We start from the raw sequence: 9,833 nt of genomic DNA, 5'->3' as shown, positions 1-9,833 counted from the left end.
AGTTGAGATGTACAAATACAATAAGTATTACTTCACCCCCGAAGGCACACTCTGCCATTTGTCTCTTTAGACAGTTTCTCAAACAAACATTCTCATTTACACAAGCTTTTGTATGTACAGGAAACACCTTGTACTCAGTATAATATGTGAGCTTGAGTTTGAATTCATTGGGCTGGATCAGGAAAAGAGCAAGAGGAATTCTGCCTGAGCAATAGGGTTTCCCTACCTGCCTACACAATAGCCCTCTCCGTCCCTAGAGGTCACTCCTGAAGGTTAAGGGATGGAGAAATCAGAATAATTTAGTAGAGCTTCCTTTTGTGAGTACAAGACTCTTTGTGTATAGAAGGAGAATAAAAAGCAATCATGCAAAATTATTTAATCTACTGTAGTTCTCACAAAACAGTTATATTAATATCTAGTCATATATGTATCTGTGTCTATTGACCCATACATCTATCTATAGTGGCATACATAAACAGGAGTACACATTTAAGCATATATGGCAAAAGGAATATTGCACTGACTGATGAAATCTTGTACAATGTAACATAAAAATTCAATTTAGCAACTGTCTTTTGAAAGTACTTCAATAACACTACTTTCTTGCTGCTAGTGAATGAGGGAATGGGTGAAATATAAGATATTTTTGTGTAATATTTTCAGTGTTATCACTTGATCACGTCCTCTGCAATAACGCATTTTAACAAGGAAAATATGTCTTTGGAATATAAATGTTGTTATTGCCATTTTAGGTGGAGGTCTTTTGTGAAACAAAAATATTTTCTGCTTGCATCAGGATTCCAGGTTGGCCTTCAGCAAGTGTGATACAGTGAATCGGTAAAAGCATCCTTTGGTGAGAAAGCTTATCCCTGTACAGCTTCACGCTGCATAGGAAAGAGGGTGAGAGTGTTATAAATAGGGTGCTTCTCATGCATAGTGATTTCTCTCCATGCTTCTGCAGATGTGCAAAATCAAGATTTAGAGGGCTCAGCTGATGCTTGGCAGGTTTTTTTTCCTTTTTTTAAATTGCCACCCCCTTTTCTTCACTGCTCTTGATGTACTGACGCCTCTGCTTGTTCTGATGGCTGATTCAGATCACTTATTCCATCAGCCTCACACATGTGATGTTGATATAGGTGCAGGGAGGCAGGATTCTGTGATGCCAGCAAACAGGAGATGGAAACAACCAATGAAAGATGTCTCTCAGGGAGTTCTGGCTGCTGGGGAGAGAATAAAAGAAAGCAAATTCTCGATTAGCTTCTACCTCTCTCTGAGCAGTTTGATAGACAAATTCAAAAGCATGCTTCTTTAAAAAAGAAAAGGGTTTTTGTTTTGTTTTAAAAATGAGAGATTCAAGCCATCTGAGGATTAGTCCACCTGCAAAGGAGTAGCAGGGCTAAGCAATGGAGGACTGTAATGCCCCTGATTTTTCAGCTTTAATTGTGTCTTGTGTTAAGACTATGAGGAAATTAAAGACCATTTTCAGAGCTTGCTGCATTATAGACAATTATATGAGATGTATAAGGAATACAATAAAAAAGGGTTTAGCTACACGATCTCTAGATTTCAGAAGGAGGTTATAGAAGAAGAAGCGAAGCCGCTGAAGAAAGCGTATAGTATTCTGCTAGAATGGGAAACAAAAGATGAGGAGGTCAAATCAGTTATGATCAAATGGGCACAAGATATAGGACATAATATACAATTTGAGGACTGGGAAAAATTGTAGAAGGTGGATTTGAAATTTACAGATTGTTTTCTCTTGAAAGAAAATTATATGAAAGTGATGTATAGATGGTATATTACACCAGTACAAATGGCAAAAATGTACAAAACCAGGTCAAATACATGTTGGAAATGTAAGGAAAAGGAAGGTACTTTGTACCATATGTGTTGGGAATGTAGAGAAGTTAATTTTGGGGGGAGATGATATATAATGAATTGAAAATAATGTTTAAAATGACATTTGTAAAGAAGCCAGAAGCATTTTTGTTAGGGATTTTAGGACGAGACCTGCCAAGAAAAACAAAGAACTTATTTATGTATGCAACAACAGTGGCAAGAGTCTTGTTAGCACAAGGATGGAAGAATGAGGAAATCCCAACGAAAGAACAATGGCAAGAAAAACTCACGAGTTATGCGGAGTTGGCAAAGTTGACACATAAATTATGTGAGAAGGACAATTGTGACTTTAAGGAAGAATGGGAACTTTTTACAAACTATCTAAAAAAACAACAAAATGATTTGGACTCCTTGCCAGGTTTTGAATAAACATCCACAAATTTATTAGTAGAATAGATGACATATAAGGCAATGATATGTACCATTTTTAACATGTAGAGAATGATATGTACAAACAAATCAGAGAGGGGAGCTGAGGGAAGTCCTTAGGGGGTGGGAGAGTGAGGGAAGGGGTAGAATAAAAAAAAGGGGGGGGGGAAATGTAATTGATTATTTCAATTGATAATTTGTTTTGCTAAAATTGTTTAATATAAAATATATTTAATAACAATAGCAATAACAATAACAATAACAGTGTCTTGCGTTCTTCCTGAACTATTGACAAAATTATTAAAGGGGAATGTTATCTCCCCACCTCATCTCTCTGACTTGGAAGTATGAGAAACAAGTAATACAAATTTTGTAGGCATCTTTTCCCTCTTCTCCCACATCCAGGCTACCTGGGTTTATTTCATTTGCTCTCATTGTTAATATATTTAAACTGCAGACTACGAGGGAGGTACGGATGCTGACTGAGGAGAGGTGTAGGTGGATTTGCTAGCAGTGTATTTTAAGCGCCAGTGAAAACAAGATACTTGCAAACACCACCAATTAACCTGTAACATTAAGCACACAATTTAAAAAAAGATGCAGTGGAAGGTGTTTGTGTATGATAGGCTATCACTATTATCTCCTAGGAAAAATACGGATAATAGCAAAATATTCCATGTGTGCTTAAAATCCCAGTTTTACATAATCCTTAATTACAGGAGATTTGCATTGCTTGCCAAAACTGGTAATGTTAATTATTTTCAAAATGTTTTCCCTTCAGCTCATGTTTGACTATAACTTTGAATGTGGCATCTGTGTGAAAATATACACAACATGGAGTTGGTTTTATCATTAATTGATCAATAGAACATTTTGGACTATGCAGAAGCATCAAACACATTGGCAAAAGCTGGCTGGTGAAGCATCTCAGATTTGAAAGGCCTGCCTGAAGGATACGGTTTTTCAAAGACACTTGGAAGACAGAATGGATGACTCATGCTGAACCTCTCTTGGAAAGCCATTCCACGGGGCAGGGTCTACTAAAGGGGGAAAACTTGGGTGTAGAACATCTATCTTACATGCAGAAGGTCCCAGGTTCAACCCTTGACATCTCTAGGTAGGGCTGGGAATGTTCTGACACCTCTGCATCTGAAACCTTGGAGAGCTCCTACCAGTCAGCGTAGACAATAATGAGTTGTGGTTCGAGTACCCGACCCCCGCTTGGAGGAATAAAGATACGAGGACACAGTATATAAGGTTAATGGGCAAGAAAAGGCCACAACTTTATTGATTACAGCAAGTGAGAAGGTATTGGCTTAGGCATTGGACCACGGAAGATTTTGACTCCACCCACTCGAAGAGGGGTGAGTCTGAAGAGGGGTTAACCACCAGTAGGGGGAGCCTGTTGATGCTAATACAACTATAAGCTCTCCCCTGATGTCACCGAGAGTCGTGCCATGGCCCCCCACCACACAGGCATTGGACAGGATTCACCACTGCCGGATTCCTTTAATGGAATACTCAAATTTGAAGGGGTAGACGATGGCCACACCTTGCCCATCCCACCAAGCCGCCTGATTGGGTGTTCAGCTGGGGGCGTGGTGCGCCAGCCATGTGGATGGGGTAGGGGGCGTAACGCCCCCAGCGTGACACGGGAATTGTCTCCCGCCCACAACACCTCCCCTCCGGAAGGAGTAGAGGGCCTAGATGCCGCAATGGTCTGACATGGTATATAAGGCAGCTATCTATGTTCCTAAAGGCTTGGTCCTTGGTAAAGGGCAGCTGGACCTCAGAAGCTGACCTTTTGGTGGGATATTTGGAGTGCTGTCCAGTTCCAGTCCAGTTTAAAGACAAAGAAGACTAAGACAGGAGAGCAAGAGATCTTGAAACTGCACTTCAGTTGCACTCAGATAGCAGACTGAGTATGCACACAGCTCATTTGGTCACTGTGAGATGTATTATATTTCTGATTAAATTATAACAAACATTTCTAAGTTTCTGTTTGTTTGTTTGTTTGATGTCCTGCCTTTCTCGCAGTGCAGGACCCCAGGCAGTTCACAACACAAATTATAAGTATATGCAGCTAAAAAACACACCAATCTGTTATAAATATTAAAATAAACACAGGCAGATAAGTTACAATAATAAAAAGAGCCTTGAATCAAACCAATTTAAAACCGCAACAGGAGAAGAAAATAGGAAACAAGCATCAATAAAAGACCCTGGCTGCAACAGAAAGTTAGTGGTCAAAGGTTTATCTTTGGCTGTCGGTGAGAGGGGACCAGGCTAGAAGGGACTTCTACAATCTGGGAGCAACTCCTGAGAAGGCTCTCTCATCTTCTTACCAAATGTGCCTGTGAGGGTGGGGGGGGGGGAACAAGGGAAAGGCCCCACTGAAGATCTCAAAACTAGGGCAGACTCATAAAGTGGTATATGTTCACAAACCTTTAGTCTTCTTGTTTGGTGATTAATTTCCTGCTTTTGGGAGGTGCAGAAGTGGTGACCCTAGGAATGCGAGAAGAGCAACCATATATTAGAAATGTTGGAATTGTCATCCTGTTTCTCTGAGGTTAAAGGCCACCTCATAAATTGTCCTCCCCACCCCCTCAACTAATGTGGATATTAATCTTCATCTAGGGAAAAAATGTGACAATGGGATCCTGAATGCTCATTATTGTCTGAAAATCTAAAGCTTTCTTAGGATCATAGGAAGCTGCCTCACACTCTGTCAGACCACTGACACCTTGGCTAAGTGTTGTCTACACTGGCAGGTAGCAGCTCAACAGGGTTTCAGACAGGGGATTCTCTCAGTCCTATCTGAAGATGCATATTTACAACTGTGACAGTAAAACACAGCTGCAGAATATTGCAGTTGGTACAGTTTTCTCACTGTGACAATTGCACAAGAAAGGAAGACCCGGAAGCAAGGGGGTGCCATTGTTTTCTTTAACCCATGCGTAAGACGGGCAAACACTTGCCTTTGTCAAATGATTAAAGAAAGAGTCTGCAACTTGCATGTTTGTCAACATAAACAAAATCAAATGATTGCTCAGCGGGAAGGAGCCCCAGGAAATCCATTTTATTATTATTTTTTTACTAATTAGGAAAATAATACTGTCTGCTTAATGATTACTTTGCACTGGCTGCTATCAAGCAATGGCAGAATGGCACTTTCAATCTGGTGTCATGGAACATCGGACAAACTTTGACAAATCTTCTGGTATCATTTTTACAACAAGGAAGAGAAATTTAGTCTAGAAGGTTAAAGCAAAGTTGACTTTTCTATCCCATTTCCACCTGTAAAGTTTAGTTTAAAAATTACTATACTAATAAGCATCACTCATGAATTTCCATTAGCTTCTTGTCCACTCTTAGGAATTTAAAATGATTTGCAAGAATGTAGGTAGATCACCTTCCATACTCCCTCCCCTTCTGGAGTATGCGATTACTCACTTTATTTTATTTTATTTATAAGATTTCTTACATGAGTCAAGAAACAAAAAGGTAGACCAGCAGGAGTTGGCTGTAACTCTAACTCTGACACTGATTGCTAGAGCTGTATCTTCTTGTCTGTTCATGTTTAAATATAACTTCTGTTTTAATTTTCTGTGGTGGCGTTGTGTCGTGCACTTAAGCCACAAATAAAGTCAAAACAAATATTATTTATGTAAGCAAAGCATGCCCAACAACTATGGCATCATTCAGTAATTTGTTCCAGGCCAAGTCTAATCCGCTTGCCTTATTTTCTGACTGAGCCAACCCTGTCACTAGGCGGAGTGAGATGACCACCTCAGGAGACAGATGCTAGGATGGGAATGTGGACTATGCCCCTTCCCCAGTAATCTCGTGTGGAAGTGAGGTGCTCAGGTTCGCTCTGTGTACTTAGACCTCTCATGTTATCTAGGGGTAAAAAGAATCTTTGTCAAGATATTGTGAATCTAAGTATGACAGGTTTCTGTGGGTTGAAGAAAACTGAAAGGGTAAACAAATTAAGATCATTTAAAGTTATCCTCACCTCTTTTCTGCAACCAGCTATATTTAACAATCATTGTAGCTAAAAGAGGGATTTTGAAAAGGCTGCTTAAGCATGAAAAGTGTGTGATTGATAAAGGCACAGATCACTATCACCTTTGAACAAGCATGTGAGCTTTGCCCAGTACATAATGGGATTTGCTAGTGCTTCATTCTATAGCACTGATGTTGAAAGAGAGGGGGAAATTAAGAACCATTAAAAAGATATGGCATTTTGAATTTTCTAGTTGTCCTGCTTTCTGGTAGATACTGCTTTTTAAATAAACTGACTTATGTATGTTAAGTCTCAGAAACCTTAAAGTTATTGGGGGCAGGCAGGCAATCTCTTCAGATTATTCTCTTCTTTTGCTCTTCTCTAAACCTCCTGACAAATTTACTATCATAAATAAATGGGACCCCTCCCCACAATAACTTTAGCATGGTAAGGGGAAGGACTTGGTTTACTCAGTCTAATGATCTCTGGCAGACAAGCAGCCTGATAAGCAGCAATGACTCTCTGTCAGTTTTATGTATGTTTATTTACAAGAAAAACACATCCAAAGAACGTCTTTCTGCCTGCTCACATTAACAGTAGTTGATCAGTCCCTCCCCTCAACAGGAAGGATGCCAAAATCCCGCCTTTCTTCTCCTTCCCTTTCGTTGTTCTCTGAGCTTCACCAGTCTCCTAGTACAGGGACTGAATGCCTGGCCTGCCTCCTCAGAAGACACAGCCTCAGACTCTGGCTTATCTGCTGGTTGCCTGGCAACGCTTTGGCCACCTTCCATCTCTCCCTCTCCTTGGGAGCTAACAGTGTCTTCCTTTTCTAGACTCTGACACGCCATTCATCTGCAGAGTCAGCCCCTTGCTTGCTTATCTTGATTTTTGAGGCCGACTCTTCCACTGCACCCTGGGGGGGGGGGCAACATTCCTGAAACCCAGCATGGTAAGCCAAACGATGGTTTAGTGGGCCACCTCAATGTGTGGGCTCTCATAGAAGAGCTTGCAGCTGCTTTGCTCCTCTCCACTCCTTGGCTACAGCTCACAGTTAGGGAGCTTTTCAGATTCTAATTCCATTGGAGCAGAGCAAGATGGAAAAGTAAACTACAACATTTCATTAAATTCCAACACAAATAAACAGCAACATTGACCATTGCCTATTCATTAGATTTAATTAGAAATAAATTAGGTCATGTACGAATTAAAATTCTGTAGAATAGTTTTAGAATAAACCTTTTAAAAATAATAATAATGATGAATGAATTAACTTCCCCTAGTGTAGGATTACTTTTTATATACTCAGTTTTTGAGGTTGTTTCCAGTTTGGCATTGTCAGGAATGTATGTATCATTAGATGCTTATAGACATTTGCAGCAGCTGAGTTTATCAAGTAATTTGCAGTCCTGTTTCAACATTAAACTGTTATTTTTTTAAAAGACACACACCACACAGTCATGTTTAACTATATATGGATGTACTTTCTCACAAAATGTACATTTCTGAACTATGTTCCATCAAAGTATGCATTTTGAAAAGTATTCTATCATAAAATAAATATATTTAAAGTATATGCATTTTTTATGCTTTTGAGCTCAGAATGGCACCACAAGATTCAGAGAAGTGAGAAATCAACAAAATGAAGGCATTTTTATTTACTCAGTGATATGGAAGGTGCAGATTAGGTCAGTTCATATGGATTTGCAAAAAATGAATTTTTCAAGCAACCCTACTTATATTTCATCATTACAGTAAAAGTGTTTCCAAATACTCTATGCTATAACATCAAAATATTCATCAAAATGGCTGTGATTCTGCATTGCAGGAAGTTGGACTAGATGATCCTTTGTGTCACTTATAAATCCACAATTCTATGATTCTATGATATTCCAAAAAACAGTTCAAACGTATTGCTTGAAACCATAGGTCATTGCAATGTTAAAAAACACAATAAAACAGATGGAACAGATAAAATGCAACAAATGTGTTGAGAAATAAAGCAGAAATAATCATAGATCAATGAAAAAAATAATCAAAACCTGGGAGTTGAACCTTCAGATGATAAAGTTGCCAACTCTAGCTAAGGCAGCTGTTTACCTTAATTTAAATCTCCATCAGACCATTTTCTGATTTCACTATTGAACATAGCTAAACATACAAAACCAAAATTGAAATAATAGAGACAATCAGGCTTCTCCAGTAGTATATTTTACATTTGCCTTGTAAAATTTGGCTTGTGTGTTGGCTTTCAATATGTTCTGGGAGCTGAGTTGCTAATGTAGGTCATCATAATTTGGCATAGAAGCCACTGTCATTGTGAAATGTTGCAATGAAAAACATGTAGACAGAGCCTTCAATGCATACAGATATCTTTTCTCCACCCATAGTAACTGATGGATGCTTCTGAAGTTTTTGTATACATACATATCCTTCCGTAGAAATTGTATAAATAGTACTACTGAAGAAAATCTCTTCAAAAAGAGAAAAAGATTCTGTTTTAGCCTTGCTTAAATATGTTAGAATGTATTGACAAGGTCTCTGTATTTCATTCAGAGCATCATTGCTCCTGCAGGCATCTTGGGATGTTTGCAGTTGTTTGCATGAAAATTACAGAACAGATGCCATTTTCTAGAGGGTGAAAAGCACTTCTTTGATATTCTAGTTACACAAGAGTGTTTGTATTTAAATGCAAGCTAAACACAATGAAGAGTGTTAGTGCAATAAATGTTTTAAATACAATAGAAGAAGTTGTGCAAGTGTAAGTCCAAATGATTTAAGATGAGAATGTACTCTTCAGAAAGGACTGCAGCTTTCATATTTTGGTGTTTCATCCAAGGCCACATCTGCACTACACATTTAATGCTGCATAATGACACTATAAACAATCATGGCTTCCCCCAAAGAGGCCTGGGAATTACAGTTCGCTGAAGGTACTGTGAGTTGTTAGGAGACCCCTATTTCCCTCACAGAACTACAATTCCCAGAGCTCCCTGGGAAGAGGAATTTATTGTAAAGGCAGTCTGAGAAGTAAAGCAGTATGGTACTGCTTTAAATGGACTTTGGGCTCATTCATACTTCTGTTTGTGGCATAATTTCTAGGCACAGATCCATGATTTCCAGACACAGACCAGAGATGTTTTTTTTAAAAAAACAGAAAACAAACAAACAAACAAAAATCCTGCCACTTCCCCTGAATCAGAACAAACATTTGGGTTTTCAGCGGATTGACGTTTGTTCCAATTCAGCAATAGACAGCAGGTTTTCCCAGGGAATATGGCAGGCAGGGAAAAAACAATCTGCTCAGATCTGCATCTGCAAGTCACAGACCTAGAAATCACGTCATAAACAGAAGTGTGGATGAGCTCTTAGAGGGGGGAGGGATTAAAATGACATGTAGTTTAACTCAGTGGTCCATGACCACGCCATCTATCCATCACACCTCCGCTGCTCCAGATTTCATTGCACCACAAAATGAGAATGTGTAGACCAGAAACGTTGCCTTCACAGCACCTTTGAATGTTCTGTAGAAATTAATGAATCTTCCACATTTAGTGTTCAG

General features: G+C 39.1%; 1 long non-coding RNA gene across 1 annotated transcript in view; it reads right to left on the bottom strand.

Annotated features, from left to right (window-relative positions):
- Positions 1 to 380: 380 nt before the first annotated feature.
- LOC309348231 overlaps positions 381 to 9,833 on the bottom strand; it is a 91,034-nt gene continuing 81,581 nt past the window's right edge. Inside the window, exons 3-4 of the long non-coding RNA XR_014159302.1 lie at positions 4,714 to 4,773; positions 381 to 1,220 (exon numbers count right to left, since the gene is read on the bottom strand). This is a non-coding gene — a long non-coding RNA (uncharacterized lncRNA). The remainder of the gene's footprint in view (positions 1,221 to 4,713; positions 4,774 to 9,833) is intronic.

This window comes from Podarcis erhardii, assembly GCF_964252035.2.
Source record: "Podarcis erhardii genome assembly, chromosome: 8".
Taxonomy (NCBI): Eukaryota; Metazoa; Chordata; class Lepidosauria; order Squamata; family Lacertidae; genus Podarcis; species Podarcis erhardii.
The sequence above is the reverse complement of the archived record's forward strand: the minus strand, read 5'-3'. Positions and strand labels throughout refer to the sequence as shown.